The sequence below is a fragment of the Malaya genurostris genome, chromosome 3, assembly GCF_030247185.1.
Source record: "Malaya genurostris strain Urasoe2022 chromosome 3, Malgen_1.1, whole genome shotgun sequence".
In the NCBI taxonomy this organism is placed as follows: Eukaryota; Metazoa; Arthropoda; class Insecta; order Diptera; family Culicidae; genus Malaya; species Malaya genurostris.
In genome coordinates, this window is record NC_080572.1 from 168,166,550 (window position 1) to 168,193,635 (window position 27,086).

Genomic DNA, 27,086 nt, shown 5'->3' on the forward strand with positions numbered 1-27,086 from the left:
GCTCGTCTCATTCGTCCAATCGTCAGCAGGAACTAGCAGAGCATAGTTCATTCAAACCGCTGGCAATGTTTTCGTTCTATCTCCCTCACTACCGTGAACCGAGCGGAATGATGATATGATTCATCGGCGGCAGCAAACGTCGGCAAGTTCACCATGGTCGGGTGGCCCATTGCAAGTGTTCATTCGCACGCGCTGCTGTGATGCTTCTTGGGAGCAAGTGCTACGTTCCTTCGAGTCAGTTTGCTTCGTTACAGCGTGCCAATCGGAATGGTGTTTTCGAGCTGGACGGACGATTCGGAATAGGAGATATTTTTTAGAGATCGATTCAATGTGTGGCCGAGAACTTAAGCGTGTTCAGTATGTAGTTTTGCGTGTCCTCCTCGAATTGTCTGTATCGATTTATTCACCAATATAATATCTCCATCAAATGGCATAAGAATCAGCCGGTTACGGAGGCAGTGTATCGTCGTATCTGAGTTTCTGTTGCGAGAGATTAGTTTGATTCCGCTTGCTGGGTTGCCAAATGGAGAGGCGAATCGTTTCGATAGGATAGTTTTTTTTTCTCTATGTGGTTTTCGATCTGTTTTTAGTCTCGAGTTGCCGCGGCCGGTTCTCCATGTGTTGTGATATTTGAGAAAATGTGATTTCTATAATTCGGCGAACGACAGCTGAGTATGTTAAATCAATTAGAAGCAGAAATTCCGCGTGCGACGTTGAAGATCAGCGAAGGCGAAGAGACATCAACCTAAAGAGTTCGTGTGGTGTCCGGCGGGTGTATGTGTGTTCCGAAGGAACAGATAAACGGCATATAGCTTGCTTATAATTGATTAGTGAGTCGTGAGCGCTGTTTGTTTACAAAATGTTTCACTTTGTGCGATCGAGTGCGAACTGTGATCGCGAATGACGACCTCCGTTACAGAGTAGCAGTCACGGCTGACAATGATGAATCGTGAAAATAACGTGCATAATATTTGTTGAATTATATCCTGTACTGCCCTTTTCATTTGGTATGCGAAATATAAATTTTCATTCGCCCCAGCAATGCACCGTACTCGAAAGAGAACAAGCGAACAAATCATAATATTTGTTACTTATTGTTGTGCCAATAATCTCTTAATTAATTGAATAACAATAACCGTTTAGTGGCTATAGCCGAAGTGAAGGAATCAAATACAAACACTAGCACCGAGTTTGCGCTTCGTGCAGTCGGAAGGGCAACATACGCGCAGATCGGTATTCGTTACGCGTGTGTGATACACAGCAGCCGCAGTTGAACGTGCGAGAAGAGTGTGATTCCTTCAAGGGTCGCGCCGGTGGCGGACAGTGTTGCTAACTGGGAACAACCCCAATATCGTGCTAGTTCCTGCAGCTATAAAGGGTAATGTAGAAAATTATCAAATTATACATTTAATTTTAATTTGTCATTTGTCAGTCTGATTTCTTTACATTTAGGCAAATTTTGACAATAGAACGTAAATCCCAATTTATTTTGAAATTCTAAAAAAAATCATGAAACAGTAAAAAAATCACTTAAGACTCGTGGCTTAAAATACTCCTTGAAATTGGATGTAACACTTGATTGGGTGTAGAATACATCAGTAGAACCTATAAAACCATAAACAAGTTGGTAAAATGTTCCATACAATAAGAATGAATTATCTTTCTACAGCACTACAATTCGCTGAAAATGACTTAGATTCGGAATTTGCGCACTGTTTTTTTATTTGGGGCCATTTTGTTCTGATTCCTGATTATTGCAGGGATTCATTTCAAAGATCAACAAAGTAGCACAATTTTAGAATCCAGGTAGCTTCTAATCAGTTGTAGATAATTGAGATGGCAATTTTGCTTATTGTACAGTAAATCTGTAGATATTTTCATAATAATAATAATAATAACAATAATAATAATAATAATAATAATAATAATAATAATAATAATAATAATAATAATAATAATAATAATAATAATAATAATAATAATAATAATAATAATAATAATAATAATAATAATAATAATAATAATAATAATAATAATAATAATAATAATAATAATAATAATAATAATAATAATAATAATAATAATAATAATAATAATAATAATAATAATAATAATAATAATAATAATAATAATAATAATAATGACTGTCTAGAATATGCCATCTTTCTGAGATCTGCAGAAGTAACTATTTTGTACCACAACTTTATATAAAATTACTCAACTGTTCAATTCGACGACATTCAAAAAATCTTTGTTTGGCCAATCATATATCAGTAAACGGGTAAATGCTTACTATTCAAACTCTCTTCAACTCGTTTATATCTCAGATAGGGCTACTGTACCAATATTGTTTTATTTAACCATATATTTAATAAGGTTAGCTCTAAGATTCGAGACATCTAGTTACTTCTAACTTGAATAATTTCATTATTTTCTATATTGTCGGATTTGGTTCGAGGTTTTAAGCTCTGGGGGATCCAGCGGTACCAATAGTCATCTCATTAGTAGAACCGTCATGTTATTTTACAGATTAATCGACTTTCAATCAACGAATTGTGATAAAATCGAATACAATATCTTTGCTTTGGCTCTACGAAGCAATACGGCTGAAAAAAATAAATCGGAAATTGTTCGATACAGCTGCTATAGCAACGCGAAAACTCGAAGCGAACACTTTTATTTCATCTTACTTTCAATGTCAATCTATCGAACTGAGACTAATCTAATGCTTTTCGTGTATGAGATGACTAGTGGATCTGATGTATGGGGGTACCGTTACAATATTTAATCAAGGGAAGAACGCCGGCTTTAAGTAATCAGGACAAAACTATTGTGTACTTAGAAATATTTGGTCTATATTGTGTGCGGGAGTAGAGGTGTGGCTTTAGTCAGCCTGCGGCCTTTAGACCTTTTACTAAGCTACAAAACTATTGTTAAGCATTGACTGAACATTTTACTTGAGTTCAGTAATTTGACGCCGTTCTCAAATGTTTCGGAAGAGGTTTTTAGCCACTCATATTCCTGCCAAAATGGACAAGGAACAACCGATATGAATGAACAGCTCCATCGGGTTGTTCGAACTATTGATGTGGAATAAGTCAACCAAAATCTTTAAGTAGTTCGTGATCGATTTTTACTAATCAGTATCAACCTGTTGTCACAATATTTCTTTAATGAGGATGTGTTTCATACAAAAAATGATTTTTCATTTTATTTATTCATTTTATCATTCGAATATCATTCCAATTAGATATTCGAAATAACATCGAATAGTCAAATAGTTGCTATATAAATTGTAGTGAACGTTGCATAATTAATACCATAAAATAAAGTTTAATAGTAAGTCCAATCATCATCAGTATGCATTATTGCTTGGCTTTTCCAAAGCATACTTTCCACTAAATTTTCAGCGTATTCGAGGGGAAGTGCAATCCAAATGAGTTGTCGGAATCGGAAATTAGTCGGAAGAGATGCTCTAAAGTTAGAGTGTGTTTTCCATGGAGCTTCCTCTTGATGTAGGCCCAAACGTTTTCGATAGAATTTGCATCAGGCAATCACGAAGGCCAAAAAAGTGTCACAATGCATTTTTCCCGTTTCACTCAGTACAGAGCCAGCTCAGGTGCTCAGGATCATTAACTTCTTGCAAGATCCAGGCTTCGTTTTTTATGTTACATGTTGTTTGGCAGTCGGTAATAGACGTGTGATAACCTCTTTGCTTTAATTTTTCTTATCCTTGACATCCTTGACATTTTTCCTACCGAACCACGATTTGGAAGATCATCGACGGTTTTTGACTCTTTAAAAGATTGAACCCACTTATCGACAAACGATACTTTTTAATGTATTTAGCTGCCATTGCATAGTTCATTTTTGGTGTGTGTGCAAAGGAACACGTCCTCGAAGTACTTTGCGTAAATGGCTTACATCGCGATGTTTAGTATTTTTTTCCGACGGAAGAATGACTATGATTGATTTTTTTTTCAAAGCGTCAAATGACAGAGATTCCCTCCAACGAGCAAAAAAATAAATTGATATCATAAGTAAATCGAAGTTTGAAATGTTTAGTTGCTCAGAAATTTTTCATTGGTGAAATTTCATCAATTTTCAATATGACTGTTTTACATGTAATATTTTTAATTGCGCTGAAATTCACTTATTATTTAAGGGGCGGGTAGGGTCTAACACTTTTGAAAAATCATTTGTTATTTTCTTTATATTTTCTTGTAGTAAAACATTTTAAGAATATTCTGTGAAATTTTCAAGCCTATTGTAACGAAACTCTGGAAGTTATCGACTTTTATCTATGGCTATCTCATTCTACGAAGAAGCAATAGCTCGGCGCACAGGCTCAAGATTTCTACTTCGATTGACTTCAAAACTTGACAAAACATTCTTGAAATGTTTCGTTATAATGAATTATAAAAGAAAAAAAGGATTTTTTGAAAATATTAGACCCTACGGGCTCCCTGGAATAATTAATTGTTTGCATTGATTTTTTAGACAAAAACTTTAAACGCGTTTTTCTCGAAAGCAGGTTTTGAAAGTCCGTGTCCATCGTCATTAAAAAACTACTACACCAATTGTTTTAAAATTTTGCACACACTTTCTACGTATAACAAACCAGACTCCAAAGTTTTTTTTCGTTGTTTGTTTCTTTGGGGAGGTTTAACAGCTACAAAATGGTGGATTTTTTTGTGAAAGTCGTAGTTTTCACTTTGAACAATCACCAAAAATTTAAAAAATAATAACCCCCCCCCCCCCACGTGAAAGAGAAACGAACTGGAAAAATACCTCTGTTATAACGACGCGAAAACTCGATGGGAGTGCACCTTTTTTCATCTTACCCTTGAAAGTCCATCAATAAAAAAAAAAGAAAGATCTCACTCTAGCTAATGGTTTTCGTATATGGGATGACTACTGGAGCTGAGATTAATGGGGGTACCTGTTACCCTAGACTCGAAGACGGAAACCCAATCTACAGAATTATGTACAACTAGCTGACCCGTCGAAATTCGTATCGCCCGATTTTTTTTTTGAATTTATGTTTTCGGACAGTAGAATTGTCAAACGTTATATGCTGTTAATGTATCTTTCCATTATTTTACTGATTACTTGGCTGCGATGAATTCATCAAAAAATATTGTGAATGTGTTAAAAGCTTTTGTTACTCAAAAATTAAGCGAATGCGCCAATCGCCATATCATCTTTTGAGTCAGTGCATCGAACAGCGATTGTAGATGTCTCTCAAACTAATGGTTTTGATATATGGGATGAAAAGTGAAGCAAAAACAACTAAAATGACAACTTTAAATCGATTCCGCAATTTTACAAAAGCTGTCTTTGCGACTTGCAGTTCGTCACTTCTCGTTAGTCTGGTTAGTTTTTACTCATTATTTATGACTTAAGTCAGTAATTATTTAGCAAAGTTCTGACATATCAGAGACTCGGATGATTCGCATCGTTAAGTTCGACTCCTCTGGTAGAAGGTAAAAGTTTAGATACGAGAAACCTTCTTACTTAAATTAACCTTGTTACGTCGAATTTTCCGCACTTTATCTTCAAATCCTTACTCTTCCTTGAGTACTATGGCTCCACATTTTTCACATTCTTTGTCCTCTCACAATCTCTAGTTAGTTTGATATTGTTAAAAATACCGAAAGAAAAAATGAGTAATTCTTGGACAGTCGAAAGTTCAAGTTACCATTCTTTTAAATATTGTGTCCATTCACTTTTACATGAACGCTGCATTCGTTTAATAGTTGTATCAATAGTCGTCTCATTAGTCGACACCACATCATTTTGTTTAGTACCCAACCTACAATTAACGAATGGTGGAGTTCGGTACTGAGAATCTATATCAGAAAGTTTTATATGAACATAATGTGCAATTCTTCTGTTATAGCGGAAAGAACATGAGGAGTGATTGTACCAGTATTCAGTTTATCGTTCGAGTCAATGCATAAATTCTCACAACTAATGATTTTCAATCCACCAGAATTTACCCGACGCAAACGAACTTCAGTAAGTTAAATGCAAGGCAAACCTCTTTGTTTGATCTCATTATTCAAACAGCAGAATCCTGGCCCTTATTACGGGTATCACTACACGGTGAAAACCAAGTGAAGTGATTTTTACCTTATTATCGGTATCACTTCACGGTGAAAACCAAGTTTTTATCACGAAAGTCGCTTCAGAGAGAAAAGTAATTACTTAGATGAGCTTGTTGTTATTACGAACCTCAAATCACCAAAATTTTGTTAGAAAATTTTTTTTTTCACTGCAGTGATTACTTCACTGAACGTGATACTGGTAATAGGTAAAATCAAGTAAAGTGAAAGTAGAAGTGGAAGTGAGAACGGTAATAGGGGCCCCTATCATTAATCATACAACAATCGTTTTATAGTGTGATTTGTTCAACTTACGCCTACGATGGCCAACATTAATCATCTAACTGATTACATTGCACACAATGCATCTTCTGGTATACCATACCAGAACTTTTGATCCTGTTTACGGTATAGCTAGAAAACTCATGCGTTCCATCATTAAATCATTTGGCAAGCAATAATATTGATACCTAATTAAGCACGTGGCTCGAAATGAAGAATCACATGAACTAAGTAAGCATGTGAAATTTCCACACAAAACAACTCGTTGCTCGCCAAACAATTTTTTTCATCGATCTAGTATTCTATCCTTCGACAGCCAAATACTTATGCAATTCGTTATGCACTAAACACCTATCGATGATCTAGCTTTCATAAGAAACTTTTTCAACGGAAAATTCCATTTCCATTCAAAACAACTTTATGAGTTTTTTCCACTTTTCCGGCAAATTTTCTTAATTTTTTTTTATGTACGAACCCGGTGGGAGTAGAAACTAACCATACTAAAAAAGAATCATGTAAATCCGTCCATCCGTTCTTACGGGAGGCGATTACAAAGAATGACCTCTGCATTTTTATATAGATAGATATAGATATATAGGTATGCTTCAATTCAATGCTTAAGACTCGAGTAATGAACACTATATTTTGTTACTTTCAAAAGGGCCTATCCTACGTGTTTTGTAACTTTAGTAATAGTATTAAAAAAAACACTACAGTAACTGCAGAACTAAATAAGTTGCAATATTTTGTTTAATTTATTTTATATGTTATCTAATAAAAGAGTGACTTTTTAGATACTTTTTTTCAATGACGGTGCAGCTGCATTTTTACATATTACGTTTTTTTGTGTGGAGAGGTTGCGACTTATTTAATCTTTCTAAAATAAACACCGAGCATAAATATATTTAATATACATCGTTTTCCTACAGTTAATGTAGTGTTCACCCTTAATATTGTAATAAGATACCAAGTTTTCCAAATCAATAGCTAGTGATGTAAGTGTCAATATAACCGTTTGAACTGGGATTATTCATAAATTTGGATTCGATAGCGCATAGTATTTCTTTAAATTTAATTTTTTTTAATCTAGTTTGTATACTGTAGCATTCGGCTAACAAAATTCAACATTCAACAATAAGATAAATTGTCAGCTCAAGATTACAACGGACTGGCAACACGGTCTGCATCTCAGACTGGTTTAAGTAGTACACACCACCGCGGGGCGCGAATGTGACGCGAAAGTAGTTCTTCGATCGATCTTTGATATATGTGTGCTCGGCCACCCTTCCCTGTCTCGTAAGGCTTGTCGACAACCACAGCTGTCTGGATATCTGTCTACGAGTTGTGTTGCTTCGTGGTGCGGGTTCAAGGGGTCCAATTTAGATTCTGGTGCTTTCAGTGTGTACACGTTTTTTTCTGTTTGACAGTCACCCTGGTGTGAATGATCGCACATATGATTGCTATAATGAGGAGTGACGTTTATTGACAACTGAAACATATTTTCGTAATTTTGATTAATTGTTCGACGTTTACAGAACCGGATTGCTACGAAAGTTCATTACTAACGAAATTAAAGTTCATTACTAACGAAATTAAAGTTCATTACTAACGCGTATGATTCTTTTCTGGCATCGAAGATCATCTGTAGACTTGCGCAATATAAGAAAAAAACACAGAGTTACTACTGTGCTTCTGCTAAGGCCAACCGAGCCGAAAGGTCGTCCGTCTGTAACGAAGACAAGCGAAGATGATAAACCGCGAAGGTAATGAAACACCGTTCGAAGTAGGCAGTTTCTAGCAGCATGACCACTTACCGCACTTCCTACATGTATGCTAAGCAAACCAAAAACTATGGGCCACATCTGAGAGATGATGTGGCGGAACCGAACATTAGATGCAGATCGGAGAGAATTTCTTGCACACGTCCTCATATGCATACGTTCGTAATTAGCGCTACCAGCACACGCGTTTCGTATTGAACTATGATCACATTCGAAACGTCAGGTGCATTCGAACTATGGGGCAACAAACCAAACCGTATTTTCCTTTCTGCTCTCTGCTGCTGACTCTGACGTGGTCTAGTCAAGTATTATGGATACCTGCTGCTATAGGTAAAAAATGAAGGTTGATAGGGTTTTGCGACATGGATCAATCTTGCCAGCAGTTGAAGAAATGATATACTGGTTGGGAAACAATCAGATGCGATTTTATTTTGCTGCTGTTACTGTCTGATTTCCAGCGAAAGGGTGACCATATCTATATTCATCAGAGATAATTCCTTCATCACATCATTTGAAGCCGTTCACTATAGTGAAATCTGCGCTCTTTGTTCAAGGCATGTATTTGAAAAAAAACTCTATTTTTTATTAAAATTATTAAAATTAAAGTTAAAGAAAGTATACTGTTCTGTGCCATACTAAATAAAATATTGCGCTGTATTAATTATTTTTACGAATTCAGGGGCGAATTATGCCTCAATGTTGAAGAAAATGTCAACTTATGTATAGCTGAATTAAGAGAATTAGTCGTGAAGTATGTAAAAATATATATTTAATTCATTGATTCCAAAGGCAGAGTAGATAGGCCTGCAGCGACCGAAATAGAATTGTTGCAAAAATATAATTGCACAGCAAACATAAAACTCGAATTACAAATTAACTTAAGTTGTGTTTAAGTGTACATTCAGTTTTAACGTGAGTGTATTGATAAATTATTCGCTTGGGTTAATAATGATGTACACAGAGTCGATTATGATAATATTCGAGTGATATCAATTTTAAAAGCAAAGTAATGTTACGCTAAGGTATATTGAATAATGTTTTAACAGATTTTACTGCCGATTCTTAACGTTCAGAACCATTGCACGGCTAGTGCTACTCTCCTATTATCGGACGTGTTATTTTATCCCCGTTTCTAACACTTTGGGTCGTTTGCCGGGGGCTGACAACTGGCTTGTAGGACCACCGTACTGTCAAAAAATCAAGAATATCAGCGTCGGCTTTTAACGAACTCAGTAACTCTTATTGGATTAACGGAAATAATGCGACCGATGAACAAAAGTTTTTATCCACTAAAATATCAAAAGTAACCATTGTAAAGGGTGATTTTTTAAGAGCTTGAGAACTTTTTTAAACAATAAAACGCATAAAATTTGCAAAATCTCATCGGTTCTTTATTTTAAACGTTAGATTGGTACATGACATTTACTTTTTGAAGATAATTTCATTTAAATGTTGACCGCGGCTGCGTCTTAGGTGGTCCATTCGGAAAGTCCAATTTTGGGCAACTTTTTCGAGCATTTCGGCCGGAATAGCCCGAATTTCTTCGGAAATGTTGTCTTCCAAAGCTGGAATAGTTACTGGCTTATTTCTGTAGACTTTAGACTTGACGTAGCCCCACAAAAAATAGTCTAAAGGCGTCAAATCGCATGATCTTGGTGGCCAACTTACCGGTCCATTTCTTGAGATGAATTGTTCTCCGAAGTTTTCCCTCAAAATGGCCATAGAATCGCGAGCTGTGTGGCATGTAGCGCCATCTTGTTGAAACCACATGTCAACCAAGTTCAGTTCTTCCATTTTTGGCAACAAAAAGTTTGTTAGCATCGAACGATAGCGATCGCCATTCACTGTAACGTTGCGTCCAACAGCATCTTTGAAAAAATACGGTCCAATGATTCCACCAGCGTACAAACCACACCAAACAGTGCATTTTTCGGGATGCATGGGCAGTTCTTGAACGGCTTCTGGTTGCTCTTCACTCCAAATGCGGCAATTTTGCTTATGTACGTAGCCATTCAACCAGAAATGAGCCTCATCGCTGAACAAAATTTGTCGATAAAAAAGCGGATTTTCCGAATGGACCACCTAAGACGCAGCCGCGGTCAACATTTAAATGAAATTATCTTCAAAAAGTAAATGTCATGTACCAATCTAACGTTTAAAATAAAGAACCGATGAGATTTTGCAAATTTTATGCGTTTTATTGTTTAAAAAAGTTCTCAAGCTCTTAAAAAATCACCCTTTATTACAATGATGACAGCAATAACAACAACAACGACGACGAAGAAATGGATGAAAATGCGATTTGTGAGCTTGTAGTACTCAACCATCGCTTCTCTCAAAAGAAAAAGGGACTACCCTTTGTGCAATGTTCATTAATCTAAAAGTAGACATATTCGAAAAGATTTAGTCAAATGGAATGTTGCGTTCTATATAGATAAATATTAGCAGCAGTGAAGCAGAGCAAGCGTAATGCAAAATACTCTAAATAAATAAAAAAAAACAGAAGCACAACCAGCCCGCTAAGCAATATACAAACTTTTCAGTGCATTATCTGCACAAAAGCAATTGAATAAGATGAAGTTGACGGATAGCATATAAAAAAAGATCTATTCTATATATTATTAACCTAAATGACCCCAGTTGTGTATAAGCTAATTAAATGAACGGAAGCAATAAACACTAAAAATGCAATCCCAGTATACAAGAGCTTATTGCCAAAGCAGCCAGTTACGTTTTAACGATTCTTTCCAATTGCGTCAATTTATTCATAAGCAAAACGGAAAAACATTATGGGTTAATTATACAAGCAAATAATTGCCTATAAATAAAGACCAAGATTTCATCTACTTGAAATTCGTTTCAGGACTGTTGATTACGTGCATTATGAAAATGATTGATAACAAGTGAAGACAATAAATAGGTAACAACAATTACATAAGAAGGATTTCACGTAAACAATTTTATTTGGTGAAATGCTATTTTTATGTCTAAGCCTTACCAAGCGGGATTTACTGGAGTCCGCGCCACTACGGATCACATATTCGCGATAAGACAAGTACTCCAGAAGTGTCGTGAATACAACGTACCCACGCATCACCTATTCATTGACTTGAAAGCGGCATACGACACAATCGATCGAGAACAGCTATGGCAGATCATGCACGAATACGGTTTCCCGGATAAACTAACGCGATTGGTCAAAGCAACGATGGATAGAGTGATGTGCTACGTCCGAGTATCTGGGACGCTCTCGAGTCCCTTCGAGTCTCGGAGAGGGCTACGGCAAGGTGATGGACTTTCTTGTATCTTGTTCAATGTTGCCCTGGAAGGTGTGATTCGAAGAGCGAGGATCGACACGAGTGGCACGATCTTCCGAAAGTCCGTACAACTTTTTGGCTTCGCTGACGATATTGATATTGTAACACGTAACCTTGAGAAGATGACGGAAACCTACATCGGACTGAAAGCTGAAGCTAGGCGTATCGGACTGGCCATAAATGCGTCGAAAACAAAATACATGAGAGGAAGAGGCTCTACAGAAGAAACACTACGCCTCCCACCACGAATATTGATAGACGGTGACGATATCGAGGTGGTTGACGAGTTCGTGTATTTGGGCTCACTGGTGACCGCCGATAATGACACCAGCAGAGAAATTCATAGACGTATTTTGGCAGGGAATCGTGCGTACTTTGGACTCAGAAAAACCCTTCGATCGAGAAAAGTACGCCAACGCACGAAATTGACCATCTATAAAACGCTCATTAGACCGGTTGTTCTCTATGGCCACGAGACCTGGACTATGTTGGCAGAGGACCAACGCGCCCTCAGTGTTTTCGAAAGAAAGGTACTGAGGACCATCTATGTCGGAGTGCAGATGGAAGACGGAACGTGGAGACGGCGTATGAATCAAGAATTGCAACAGCTGCTAGGAGAACCACCTATCGTACGGACAGCTAAAATCGGACGTCTACGATGGGCAGGACATAAGGATGTCGGACGACAGCCCAGTGAAAATGGTTCTTGAATCTAATCCGACTGTTACAAGAAGAAGAGGAGCGCAGCGAGCAAGGTGGATCGATCAAGTGGAGGATGATCTCAGCAGCATCCGTGCCTTGAGTGGCTGGCGACGAGCAGCCATGGACCGAGTTATGTGGAGACGTATTCTTGATACAGCAAAGGACACTCCAGGCCTATAGCTGTTAGGTAAGTAATGTCTAAGCCTTCTATAAGATGGAAAAGATGAATGTTTCTAGATTGCTTAATATGTTGCAGTATTTTTTTCTGTTACTGGGATTCAAATCAAAATTCGTTTTCATATAAAACCAGTTTTGTGCTAATAAAACATATTAGGACGTAATTGGGATCATTTTACGAAATGTCAAAAATACAGTACAACAACCTATTATTCGACTCAGTTCGTCTGAATTGGAGAATGTCATATGACAGAAAAAAATCATTTTTTTTTTGTGATGGAAGAACCGATTCTATTAAACATATAGCGTTTTCGTTTTCAACGGTTGCACTACACCTGTGTCTGAAAGAAAATGATACCTTGATTATATCTGCATTGGAGCAAGTATGGTCTGTGCCACACTACACAACTGCAGCCCTAAAAACAAAAATATTAGATTCAAATCAAAGGTTTTGGGAAACCTCTAAAAACAGTTATAAAATTTGATTTGATTTGATTTTGATAAAAAATGTTTCTAGGTAAGTTGTATATGTATTATACAAGTTCAACTACCTTTTCCGATTGTCCGGATGCGAACATTATCCCCACCCATTTCATTCATTATAAAGGGTGTGTGTATGCTAGTCGAATTCTTTCATGCTGCGAACCGCCATGGAATTGCCATTCAAGAAAGAGCATTTATAATTGCCTTGTTTGTATATACTTTCAAATGTCTGTAGCTAAACACGCGAAACCAGATAAGGAACAGCTGTGTTCGGCGCTCCGATCTGGATCAAAGCAGTGAATCCTATTTAATACGCAAGAATCACTACAGACTCTCTTGTTCTTGGCATTGTAATAAGCATATTATTCACAGTGGATGGCGAGATAAGAAATTTGTCGCAGAACTGAGACGATTTTGGATTCTTCTATACTCCTGCTGAAATGTTCGGCGTTATTTTAGAGTTGGCGCTATTTGCTAGTAATGTTAATTGGACGTTTGAGATTGATCGTTAAAAGTAATGTTAGTATTAGAATTTGTTTGAGATTGCGAATTATTTTTCAAGAATGTATGTATATTATTGATATGCTGATTCGGAAAAGGGTGGTGGAAGAAAGCAAGCACAGAATCAAACGATTAGTGCTGTTATCATGCCTATGGAATGTTATTTTCTATGCATGTGTCATTTATTGTTCGTATTTAGAGACTGAGATGAGTATTATTTAATGTATCATTTCAAGTCATGCAAACGAATCGATTATTATTAGTCTATTATTAGCTGTACTAATCTAATCGGTATTGTTTTATATGTTGTTGAACTTGCCTAGACACTGTATATGCAATGATAGACATATTGCATATTTACTTTGTCCTCAGAGGTCAATGGTAAAGTTCAGTATTGTTATTGAAACTTCTAAACACTTCTGCTTTTTGTGAACCAATTATGAAACGAGCAAAAGTTTTCGAGTGTTATAATCGTTTTAAAAGCAGACTGGAAGACGTATATGGCTAACTAAGGTTCAATCGTCTACTCGGAAGCATCCAACGTCATCAGGAGCGATGAAAGCACGACAAATTCGATTAAACGTGAAGATTTTGTCCCTCTGTCCTTTTCAATTTCAACGGTGTAGTGCATTATATGTTCTTATCTGAAGGTCAAACGATCAATAACAAATATTAAGGAAAATTTTTTTTGTCGTTTTCGTAAATTAAGTAAGAAACAATTTTGTGCAAAAATTTTCATGGCGACTGCACCTACTCATGCCTCAATGCTTGTTCGTGAGGTTTTGTTCAAACACAACAACGTATTGATGCCGCGATCATCATATTCACCGGACATAGCCCCTTGTGACTTCTTCCTATTCCGAAGGCCCCCATTTAATAATATCAGATCGCTAAGGCAGCTTTTTGTGCAATTTCAAAAAGTTAGTTCAGAAAGTGCTTTGAAAATATCAAAAACCTACTGGCATAAGTGCATTTTATCCGAAGAAGACTACTATGAAGAAGACAGAGTTGATATTTATGAATAAATAATTATTATTAGATAAGAACAATCAGTATCGTTAGTTTTTTTTATCACAGATCATGTGTTATGAAGACAATTTTTAAAAGTGTGAAATTATTATGAAATGTCTTTAAGCTATTAAAATATGTTCAGAAGTATTCCTTTACGTTGAGATTTTAATAAAATGAATGTGCTGCTCCCGTTGAATTTGTTTTTTCGGATAGATAAAGTGATGATTTTATAAATAAATCTAAGACAAATATAATAGCCTCAGTAATTTCGAAAAAAAAAGGTTTGTGAAACGATAGATTCTATTTACCGCTATCCTGAAGCCAGGCGCTATCAAAATTACTCAGTCTGTTAGGAAACTAATATGAGCAGCTCTTCGACCTTCCGTCGTTTAGTAATTCAAACAACATTAAATGCATCGATCACCACTGACAGAATTGTGTTCGAAACTAAATGCGAAAACAGGTTATTCTGCGGGAACAATCAACAATTGCAACCTGCGGCAATCTGAAACTAGACAACAAATAACAGAACAGAGGAAAAATTCCCGCCTACAATGACCGTGGTGCTCCTCCCACTGAATTCCGTTTTACGTTTCTGTCTTCAACACAGTAGAACGCATGCATACCTTTCGTTCCGTTCGGGTCTGATCACTACCACACCACTCCATCTCTTTCAGGCGCCTCTTGTTTGAAATACATTCTCGAGCTGTTTCTTATGTTCTGATTTTTTATGCTCCTGCTTTTGTTGGATTATTTTCTTTTCACAAATAAATTTTGTTTAGTATTAGGTGGTGCACCTGGGTGATGATTTCAATTACAGAGAAAAAGTAAACAATAAAACTATGCTACAATTTATATTATGCTAGAGTTGCTCTGGTGGTCAAAAAGTGATTTGATATCGATAATACGTCATTTTCTGTATTTCCAGGTATGATTTTTTAACACCAACAGTGACATGCATAAAATTAGATGTGATTGTTTTTATTCCACCGAATCTCTGTTTAGCTCAGCATAGTTCCGTGCCAAGCGTCGTTCTGTGGAATTTCTCAAATATTTCTTCAACCTGCTGTCTTAGTAAAGCTTCGTGAGTTGTCTCGAGTCGGATCTGGTGTTGAAGCTACATAGTTGTTCGTGTGTCTCTCATGAACTTTGAAAGTTTTCCATTCGGATGCTTTGGTCGTAGTGTGCGGTAACTCATACATCTAAAACCAGTTTGTATCAAGCCACAAGATCAAGGTACATGGTCCTATATTCACCAATTTCAGTGTGTAACGAATATTATGCGGATTTAACACCGATAATAAACTGATAAACGAAAGAAAATTACAAATTACTTAAAAATACAACGAATTTCTTTTCATCTGATAACAGAATTGTGTTTTTTTCTCATAAATACGTTTATTTCATAGGCAATAAACATTAGTTTTTCTTCGCCGTGGCATCCAAGAATTGTGTATGTTTTGATGCAAAATCCCACTCAATTGGTTTTGAAATCAATGATACCACGTACACTACATTCTCTTTCATGTACATTTGAATTAATTGTGACGCTCATTTTATGTGCATCTTCAAAGACGTCAAAGTACACGATTATTTCGTTTTGTGTACACTGTATGCATACACCTAATGAGCATTAGGACTTATTTCAATAAATATCTAAGCAGTGTTTCTTATTCGTAATCAAGCAGCTGATGGACCGATCGCTTACCGTGTGCCGTGTGCGATTCAATCTCGTCGAATGTTGTACTACAACACGACTGCTCTCTACTTCTCTTGCCATCAGTGTTCGGTCCGAGTTCGGGGGACCATTTCGTTTGTCAGTATAACGAGACAGGCCGTGACGTTATCGAGGATGACATCAACGTCGTTAGCATGTTTTCCTCCGATCCTCGTACCAGCTATGTGCGAACAAGACAACTCGCCAAAGAATGAACACATTTACACAACAGATATCGTCGTAGAGTTTTTTATTCAACGAAGTTGTTGAAAACGCATCTCCCTTGCTTTGCTTAATTGACCAGTTGTTTGTCCTATCAATATAGTAGTATACTAACAATTATTTGTACACTCTTTTCTATTTGAGGCATTTAATCCGGTTTGATCATGATTTAATTTACGTAAGAATAACGGTGTAAAATATTTATGTTCAAGGTAAACACGGCTAAGTATTAATCTCTGAGCGGCATTGATGGATTAGTTTCAATTTGAATAGATTGTGACGTGTCAGCGCGAAACTTTGAATGGAATGAAATTTGGTATATACTTAATGGTTTAGCACTAAAGTTTTAATGTTTAGTCAAAATTTGTTTTTTCCGTTAGTGTCGTCAGTCCGTCGGCTCTCGGGGAAAACAAGTTTCGTTCCACTATAAAAAATTTGACGCGTGTTCGTGAAGCACGTGAGATTAGTTATGACAAATGACGGGATTTCTGCTTGGTCGTAGAATATTGATTTGGAGCATTACATCCTGTTGGCATATGAACAATTTAAAATACACAAAACATTCATGAATCTATTACAGAGATTTTGTTTTGTTTGTTTGCGTTAGTTTAGTTGAGAAGATTAGAATAGTATCATTCGGTTATTGATTACATTTTATGCGCAATCAAGGAACTCAATATGATTGTCGTGTAGTAAACATATGGTCTGGATAGAAATTGTAGTGTATTCTCTAGAAAGTGCATCCCGAGCGTTGGGTTTATCAGTAACACACTTGAAAGTAGAACTAAAAATGCTTTTCCATTGAGCCAGTTTCAGGTGTAGTAAAAATTACTTTATGCACTGTGTAAACTTTGCTGATTAATTCCATCTCTGGAATTACAATCGTTTGTTGCAATTGCAGTGTGTTAGTTTAGTTTAATGTTAAAACTATAAGCAGCTACTTAGGCAACATAATGTTTTTCAAACAGTGTATTTCACTACCAGTTTCAACATTTTAAAGCCAAAATTGTTTTGATTCAATAAAACTTTTCAAAAAAAAATTCTCAAATAATAATTGCATTCAATTACATTACATCGCGACATATTTCAAAGAGATCAACAGTAAAAAATATTTATTTCAATAGGCATTTCAGTTCAAATGATGGAATAATTAAATAAAACAACTGGGAGTGTGTTGTTTCTCAGTTGTAGCAATGAAAACTCAGTGAAAAGTTTTATTATCCGCTCGTGGTGTGGATGTCATTGCTGAGCATTACAAATTAAAAATCTATGTTGCACGATGTAGACGTTTTCATAAGAATTCACAGTTTGGATGTGGTTTTGGATCAAATTTACACAAATTACACGTTTCCTTAAAGAATCTTTATTAAATTGAATGAAATAGTTGACTAACGAAGTGAAAATCCTTGAAATAATCCAAACTTTTTTCAAGAGATACATTGAATGTGTTATTTGGATTATTGAATTGAATTGAACATAACATATTTAGAAGAGTTTTGAAAATTTTACCCAACAATTAAACGGTCTAAGTTCAAATTCCCTGCTTTAATTATAGAGTTTTATCAGTTAAAACAATCAATGCATATCAATCAGATATTTGTTGATAAAACTAGTTACGACTGTTTTCAGTCAGTAAACTTACCTTACCTAACAACCTAGCCCTGTGGTGTTCTTTGCTGCATCTAGCAAACGTCTACATGTAGCTCGATCCATGGCCAGTTATTCAAAACCCTTATACTTTATAAATCCCCCTCCGCTTGATCGATACACCTTGATATTTTTCTTGTGTCACCGGATCAGATTCAAGAACTGGGAATTATTGCATCGGAAAGGCCTTGGCAGTGGTTAGTGCAAGTGGTTTTATGCTATTTTTGCCTTTCTCATATAGAAAGGTTATGCAATCACTGTGAAAACCGACTTTTGAACCGAGGCCCGGAGGGCCGAGTGTCATATACCATTCGACTCAGTTCGTCGAGTACACAAAATGTCTGTGTGTGTATGTGTGTGTGTGTATGTGTGTGTGTGTATGTGCGTATGTGTGTATGTAACGTTTTTTTGCACTAACTTTTCTCGGAGATGGCTGAACCGATTTTCACAAACTTAGATTCAAATGAAAGGTCTTGTGGTCCCATACAAAATTCCTGAATATTATTTGAATCCGACTTCCGGTTCCGGAATTATGGGGTAAAATGTGCAAAAAATTGTGAAAATAAGTGCACTAACTTTTCTCGGAGATGGCTGAATCGATTTTCACAAACTTAGATTCAAATGAAAGGTCTTGAGGTCCCATACAAAATTCCTGAATATTATTTGGATCCGACCTCCGGTTCGAGAGTTATGGGGTAAAATGTGCAAAAAAAGAAAATATGTGTTTTAACTTTTCTCATAGATGGCGCGACCGATTTTCACAAACTTAGGTTCAAATGAAAGGTCATGTAGTCCCATACGTTATTCCTGAATTTCATGCGGATCCGACTTCCGGATCCGGAAATATAGGGTAAAGTGTGTTAAAAATTGTACACCATCACTGAAAATGGGGAAAAACCATAAAAATTTTTTTAAATCGACCTCAAATCTTTTCCAATTTGATGGTTTTTATCAGTAGACGGTCAAACAAACCGATTTCGGTTATTCTTTTAAGAATCGAAGAAAAAAATTTTTTTTTTGCCTTTCTCATATAAAAAGGTTATGAAATCACTGTGAAAACCGACGTTTGAACCGAGGCCCGGAGGGCCGAGTGTCATATACCATTCCACTCAGTTCGTCGAGTACGCAAAATGTCTGTGTGCGTATGTGTGTATGTAACGTTTTTTGCACTAACTTTATGGGGTAAAATGCGCAAAAAGATGAAAATATGTGTTCTAACTTTGCTCATAGATGGCGCGACCGATTTTCACAAACTTAGGTTCAAATGAAAGGTCCTGTGGTCGCATACGTAATTCCTGAATTTCATCAGGATCCGATCTCCGAATCCGGAAATATATGGTAAACTGTGTTAAAAATTTTATACCATCACTGAAAAGAGCGAAAAACCGTAAATAGTTTTCTAAATCGACCTCTAATCTTTTCCAATTGATAGTTTTTATCAGTAGACGGTCAAACAAATCTATTTCGATTATTCTTTTAAGAATAGAAGAAAAATAATTTTGAAGAATACCACAGTATTATATATGATAGTTTGATTGATATGAGAAAGGCATCATTACACCACTAGGTGGATTAAAACAGGTTTTGTTTATGTTCCTAGTGTACACCAAGATCCTTTATGACGGCGACTCATTCAAAGCTAGATGATGCAATTTCAAAATCGAAAGCAGTTGAATCACGCAAGCGAGAGAAATCTAGTACGTTGCATTACCGTACGTTTACTTCTATTCCGTCGAGTTTCTACAAGTCAACAAGTGTATGTATGTTCAACTGGATTGAAGTGTGTAACAGTCAAATGTGATAAGAACTTTGGAGATGATAATCAAACCAAGGAGCAGCTGACCCATATGGTCACCTCTGGGACACCTGATGATATTTCAAACGAAGGAAATGATATGCTTCCAAAGCGCCTGATATAACTGCGTTCAGTTAAATATGTCTTAATCCATTTTGTCAGCCACTCCGGAAATCCAAGTTTCCTTATTTTTCAACAGTAAGGCGATTAGGGTAAATTTTATATTCATTCTTATGTTGAACTGGATCAAGATAATTAGTTCGAATCTTTGTATATAGTTGGCAACGTACAGAAATTTGCTAAATACATACTATGTTTTCCATCAAATTTCTCACTACAGTAATTATTGAACTAAAACTGTGTTATCCTTTGTATAAACGCAATAAATAATAAATTCCAACATTATTTCTACAACGCCGTAATATTATGTTTATCAGTTATAATTTAGTGATATGTTTCATACATCGCAGCACTTTAAGTTCACCTTCACTTAAGGGATTGTTCATAAACCACATAGACCAAAATTTGGAATTTTTCAATCCCCCGTCCCCCCTCTTGGACTTTCGTAGACTTTTACTCTCCCTCCTCTAAAAGAGTACGTAGACTTTTCCTTTTCACATAACATTATGGAAATTTTGTTACATCATGTGACATCATTCACTGAGTTTTATAGTTTACCTGAACACGACTGATAAAAATTATCCAGTAACATTTTAACCAAGTATTTCTAGAACGCATTGAAATAGTGTTACTGATAAACATAATCGGTCAGTAGAGTTAACCTTTCGTGAATGTCATCAAATATATCGTTACAGTACTGAGCCCAACAACGAGGCAATATGTTTTTTAGCCGTTTTTGAGTATCCTGTACAACGTTATTCAAATGAAATGTGTTGATTGCTTCATACCTGGTGAGACAATCTAAGGTGATCGATAAAATTGGATGTTTTAATTTCGAAAGTAAACAATTGCGTGAATTCCACCCTAGAGGTTGAACTTGTGAACCAGAAAACACATTTCCAAATTTTCAACATCTTGAATAACTGAGAATTCATGGCAACGATTTTATTATTAATTGAAAACAGGAGGCCATGGCTTTGGAAAAAGTCAACGAAGTCTTCAGAGGATTGGGTAGTACTTAAGTAAGGATGGTTTGATCAACTTTTGGAGAAAAAAGTCACAATCAGACGCATACGAGTATATTAAACACTCTCAGTTCGCATGAATGTAAGCCATTATAGTGAGATATTCGTATCGAATGTCGTACAAAAGAAAATTTTCGCTCAGGCTCAATTGTTGCTGGCTCATCTCACTCGATGTTCGACAACGATTTAACACTTCCTGTCTGGGTGTCAGATGAACCTATCCTGAACGATGAAAACTGACGCGCTTCCTATTGGGAAGTACAATGAGGAAAAATAATAAAAGTGCAATGCTAAGCACGTTCGTCTGGTTTTGAATTACATAATTTGAAAGCCTCGAGTCAGAAGAAAATCGATACCGAACTATTTCAGTGAGGTAGCGGGGGAAGCATGTACGTGTGGGCAATCAAATTCCAATGCGTGCGCTTTTTTTGGTTGTTTTTCTGCACTGTTTCCTTTTGCATATTTTCCTGACTACAATAAATTCAAGTCGATGGCGCGCACCATCGATGTCACTCTTTTGATACAGAAATTTGAGAAGTGCGAAGTACACATCGAATTAGATGTCTGTCCCCTTACACGCAGTTGACGACAGTGAAATTTGGTCAATTCTTGTGGTTAACATAACCACTAAACTTGATGACGACAAAAATGTGCGAATGTCTCGCATGCCAAAAAAAGATGTGTATGGCGGCAGCCACATCAAACGCCGAAATTTGAGCCCGGTTTGCTGCAAAGTATGTGTGGTTGAGAACAGGAATGTGCCATGATACTGCTTTTGCAAAGTTACGCAAATTTTTGTGTATATTACTAGATAAAAATTAGCACTTTTTTGATCGTGTTATCTCCAATGAAGCAAATATAATATTTCTTTCACTCGTTTGTATTCTCTAACGATCCTTCAATTTTCAAATTCGGTGAGGGTGAATGTTCTTCTAACTATATAAAATTTATTATCTACATCTTAACGCCTGTCCCATTACGTTGTTGTTTTTACATGTTATGCAATGTTTCTGTTAGATACAAATACTTCAATTGATATGCGCGTATTTTTCGAGTATTACTTCTTCATGGGGCCATTCCATTGTAGTGCTTGAAAAAGGCCGAATTTTGAATAGCATGCTTTTCGATTGGTTATTTTTGTATTTCTAATATACATTCTCTATGTTGCTTGATTGATTGTGTTTGACAGTTTAATACCGCTCTGAAATCGTTTCTATGATCTATTCTTACCTTTTCGTGTGATAATGATATTTGATAGAAGTTCGTCGTTTTGAAAATTTTTTAGTGGTCTGCTCTCCAAATTTTTGTTATCATGACAATCAGATGTATCATTTTCATTATGAGATGCGATTTTTTTATTTATCTTAATCGAAAGGTATGGACACAACTTTTACAACAACAGTAACTTAAATTTGAGTTTTGTGACATTATTCCTGCTCAATAAGAAGCAAATAATGAAAATATGATTAAGATTAGTAATTGTTTTAAATTTAAGAGAGAAACAGGAAAATCAGCTTAAAAGCCTTTTTTAATCCACCTATGAGGTGTAATGATGCCTTTCGAATATTATTCATGATCTCCTATATATTACAGTAAGATCAATCAAAATACTACAAATTAAAAAAGTTAAGAGAACAGTTTTGAAGACTTCTTTTACATAATATTATTAATACATAATTAACTTACATAATCGATTCAATAGTATATGAAAAAAATGAAGTGAGCTCAATTTTAATGATTTTGACCACTATTTCCGAGATTTCCGGAATTAAATACTGGATCCCTGTATAATAAAATTCGAATCATTCAACATTCAGATAATATTAACAACAAACTGAAACAGTTTTAAGCCCAATTTGAAAGATTTTCCAAATCTTCTAGATATTTTAGAATCGGAAGTCGGACTAGGATGTGGAGTTTGATTTTATGAAAATCTTTTATGACTTTATTTGGCCATAGAATATCTTGATCTGAACATTGAAGACACATGGTTATTTATGAAATAAAATATACTCTTGAAATTGACATTTTTACTCTAAGCACCCTATCTCCGGACCGGAAGTTTAATCTGAATAAAAATTGGTATATTCTTATGACATCTGAAGACGTCTTAGTCGATGGTAAAAATCGGTAGAGCTGGGAAAGTTCGTCGAATTGAATCGTATGGTTGGGAACCAAAAGCAGGCGGGCAACGCGATCACGGTATACTTGTCATCTATGAATTTTTTTGATTTTCGGAAAATTTGTGAAATATACGGTAATATTAGTAGATCAATTAAACTACACTTCGCACAAATAACACAAGTATGTACCATAGAGCATTCCAATTAGTAATGTTCAGCTCGCTCATAGTGTCGTCCTACTTAAGAGGCTCCACCGATGTATCTGTGCTTGCTATCTAGTGTGACCGACCTCTGATCAAGCAGCACTATTCATTATTTTTGTTTTATTAGCTCATTGTGTTTTTGTCACCTGCTACAAAAACGCTAAACTACGCCTGAAACGTGACTGGACTTTGTAACCGTGTTGTAGAAATGTTCATGATTCAACCCGATGGAGTTTCCTCACAACAGTGATATTTTTGTTTAACACATCTGGCCAAAATTAGGGAGCTTGAAAATATTTTTGATGAGATTGATTCGAATTTACTTCAACATTTAAAATGTGTAGCAATAACAAATTTTTGGTTGATCCCGATAATTATTATTCTCTTGTTTTTTTTTCATTAAGGGCATAGATCTCGAGATCTTTCACATAAAAATCTATAGAACAATTAACAGTTTTTATTGTAAGAATATGCAGGAGGTTCCACTTCACTTACTTGACTTTTGCTGTAGAAAGAATATGAAATTGCTATAAAAACCGAACTAATATGAAAATTATTGAATCAATCTAAAATTATTCATTTGGAAGATTTGGAAGACAAATTCCACAAAAGAATTTTAATACTACCAAGGCATTGCTTTCATTATGTTTACAGTCTGTCAAGTCAGAGCGTAGCGCCGACTATTCGCAGCCAGTGAATGATATGCATTTATTTTTTTACTTTTACCATTTTCGCAGTGAAAATAATATTTTTTGTCTTTTTAATTTGATTTTGGTAGGTCAGCAAGACTGAGTGTTATTTACGCTAGACAGATTTTTGTGTTCTCACATCTGTAATTTGGACCAGCTCCAACGACTAAATTTGGAGGTCTTTTCTATACGAATACGTCAAAAATCTTGTCAAAAGTGTGCCTCGTAAATGTCAAGCGAGTCTCGATGCAAGACTGGATATCTTACTAATTGCATTGTGAAAACGGCAGAAGTATTACCTATATAAGAAAACAAAAGGGCTACTGGCTGCAAACAGTCGCCGCTACGCTCTTACCCGCACAGTCTTTTGGCGACCAGGACAGCAATGGCCACCAGACGGCTACCAAAATTGATTCAGTGACGGTTATCAAATCCAATTTGGCAAAACATAGTCGCCTGTATCTTAGTTAGCCGAGCGTTTTCATCTTTGCACCTTCGCTGAAAATGTCAAAGATTTCGATGTGGAAAAATCCTGGTGGATACGTTTGTATCGTTTGAGGTATATGTATGTCTGGCAGTGGTGAGGCAGTCGATCACCAGAACGGCTGCCAGCCATATTTTGCCCGCTGACTGCGTTTAGTCAGCCGTCTGGCAGCCACGCGTATGCGGGTACCAATGTGGTAGAAACAGGTTGGGCAAACACAACTCTCTTGTGTTAGTAAAATTACCTTTGCTTCAGCAAGTAAAACTCAAAACCACGTGCTCGCTTTCGTCATACCGTTCGGACTAGTTGGCATTGAATCAAAGGATGTTACTTTTTCATATATGTCGTCATATCGAACTGTTTACAAATTTTTGGTAACCAGCGCAAGCAAGTCATGTGGTCTGCATCACCTGCTTATATCACATTGTGCGGGTCGTCATTCGTCAAGTAACTCTCCGAAGTGTCAAAAAAAAAGTATTTCGCTATATGACAAACGGCCTGATGTGTAAAGAGCACCATTTTACACCTAATCAATGTTTAAGTATTGCTTTCGAGTGCTATTCAAACAAAAAAAATAGACATGGAAAGCAGCATTTATTGACACGGAAAGCCGCATTTATTTTGGTTACAAAAGCAACTTTTCTATAATATTTCTATAATAGAACATATGATGTCTCCGCTGTAATATCAACATGTTTTCAGTCTGTCCCATCTGGTGGGGAAGGGTTAGATCAGGTTAATGTATACAGTATATTATTTATATAACAAGTTTACATGCTTCCTTTGTTGCAATCGTTTTTTGATTTTACAAATTTTGGTCACGTTGGTATCACTGTGCTCTGTTAAAGTGGTGCGGTGGAGTCGGCTTGTGTTGCACCTGTTCAGAAAAAAAACCACTCGAGGCAGAAGGTATCCTACCTAGCACGTGGTAAACTAGTGCTCAATGGTTACTCGAATGTGCGGTTCGCTATGGTCATCGTAATAAGCGAGGTGGTGATTAAAGATCTACCACAGATTGTATTGGAGTGCGATCAAGGAATGTGATCTTCAGTCACGTACGGCTGCCGCTAAAGGATAATGTAGTAAACACTAGTATGTGAGGATAATTTATCGTGTGGAGGTTTTAGGATTGAATCAAAGCGGCACTTATGAAAATGTTGTGATTTATGTTGTTTTGTGCAACTTTAAAACTAATGCCTACGTTCAGCAGACTGACAGCCCACGGTCTTGCATAGCTTGAGTTCGTTCCAGTTGAAATGCATTTGTCTGCCGTTTCGATGAGTCTAAACAAATTAAGTACAGCATCGGAAGATAATCATGTATAAAGACACCATTGGCTTAAAGCGATTTCTTAGTACCTGCTATAGGAGTGAAATCATAAGAAAATTTTCAGTACACACAGTACATCAGTGGGGTACCGTGTTTAATTACCTACACGATCTCCAACATTTGCGCGATCTCAACCCCAAGGCAATAGATATCGGCGTCGGCCGGTGTGCAGCGTAACGATGGGTGGTAAGCGAAAACGTTCCCTAAACTCATCTGCCGCAAACCGGCAGAAATCTGAACCATATAAACACACCCGATCCAAAAAACACTTTGAGCTGCAACTCACGCGATTGTATTAAACCTGCTTGTAGAACAGACTGTTTTCTCTCTTATTATTGTCGAAGATAAATTAGTAACTAGACTAGAACAAATAAATATCATTATTCAGACGTTTCTGTATCCCTAATCGCAGACCGCCTGGAATGAGAGTGCGACTGCGGTCTTTTATTTGTAGCGCTTCTGATACTGGAACTTTTCTCTTTCATCAGCCGTATATCACCGTTAATGTTATGAGGATCATAAACTTGCTAACTCTTCCTCGGGCTGGGGTTTAATACCCTCGTCCCAATACAGCAACGACCAGCTGGTTTATATGAATCTAGCATCGCGTAAATTAGTTCAGTAAGAGCACCAGTTGGTCGATGGTTATACACACACACAGCATGAATGCTACCGAAATAGGCATGTTACCGTAGCATGATCAGTTGTTAGTAGAGGTCAAGAGTGGAACAGTGATGATCATTGAAATTTACTGACAAGGTTCACTACACGGAGATCTCCTCAATCACGAAGTTGTTGTATTGCAATTGTTGTTTCTTATACTCACTGCTTCTGCTTAAAAATATTGATGTAGCTAATACATCGGCTGATTTTTTTTCAATTACAATTGTTGTCGAAAGCTTTAAAATTTATGGCCGTTTCTGCTACACAGAAAAAAAATTAATTTTACAGGTGACGCAATTCTATGAACGATACAATTCATAACTACTTAACTTGTCAAATGATGCAATATTCCATGATAAAGAAGTTTCATGTAAGGAAAACTACCGTTTGTCGCTTCGAATGTGAATGAATATAATCATATCAATAAATTTTTCAAATTCGAAAACATAATATAATATTGTTTATTGAATTCTGAAACATAACTAAGCCTCCTGAATAAGTCATGTTACGCCGAAACACGTTAAAGTTCGGACGTCAGTATAGACATTGCACACGCATTCGATATGGCAAATCATATGTTTTGCACGGATGTTAAGACCGATTCAACTCAAGATTGGTTTTTGAAAAGAGTGCATGTTCCTTTTTTGCATCGGAAAATGTTAATTGTGTAAAAATGTTGTCCTATAATAAGAGACAGAAAATCGATCT

At 36.3% G+C, this 27,086-nt stretch overlaps 1 protein-coding gene across 1 annotated transcript in view; it reads left to right on the top strand.

Annotated features, from left to right (window-relative positions):
• Positions 1-253: 253 nt before the first annotated feature.
• Positions 254-27,086, top strand: part of LOC131439327 (BMP-binding endothelial regulator protein) — a 154,069-nt gene continuing 127,236 nt past the window's right edge. Inside the window, exons 1-2 of the mRNA XM_058610220.1 lie at positions 254-357; positions 1,144-1,378. The gene's annotated coding sequence lies outside the window, so the exon portion shown is untranslated. The remainder of the gene's footprint in view (positions 358-1,143; positions 1,379-27,086) is intronic.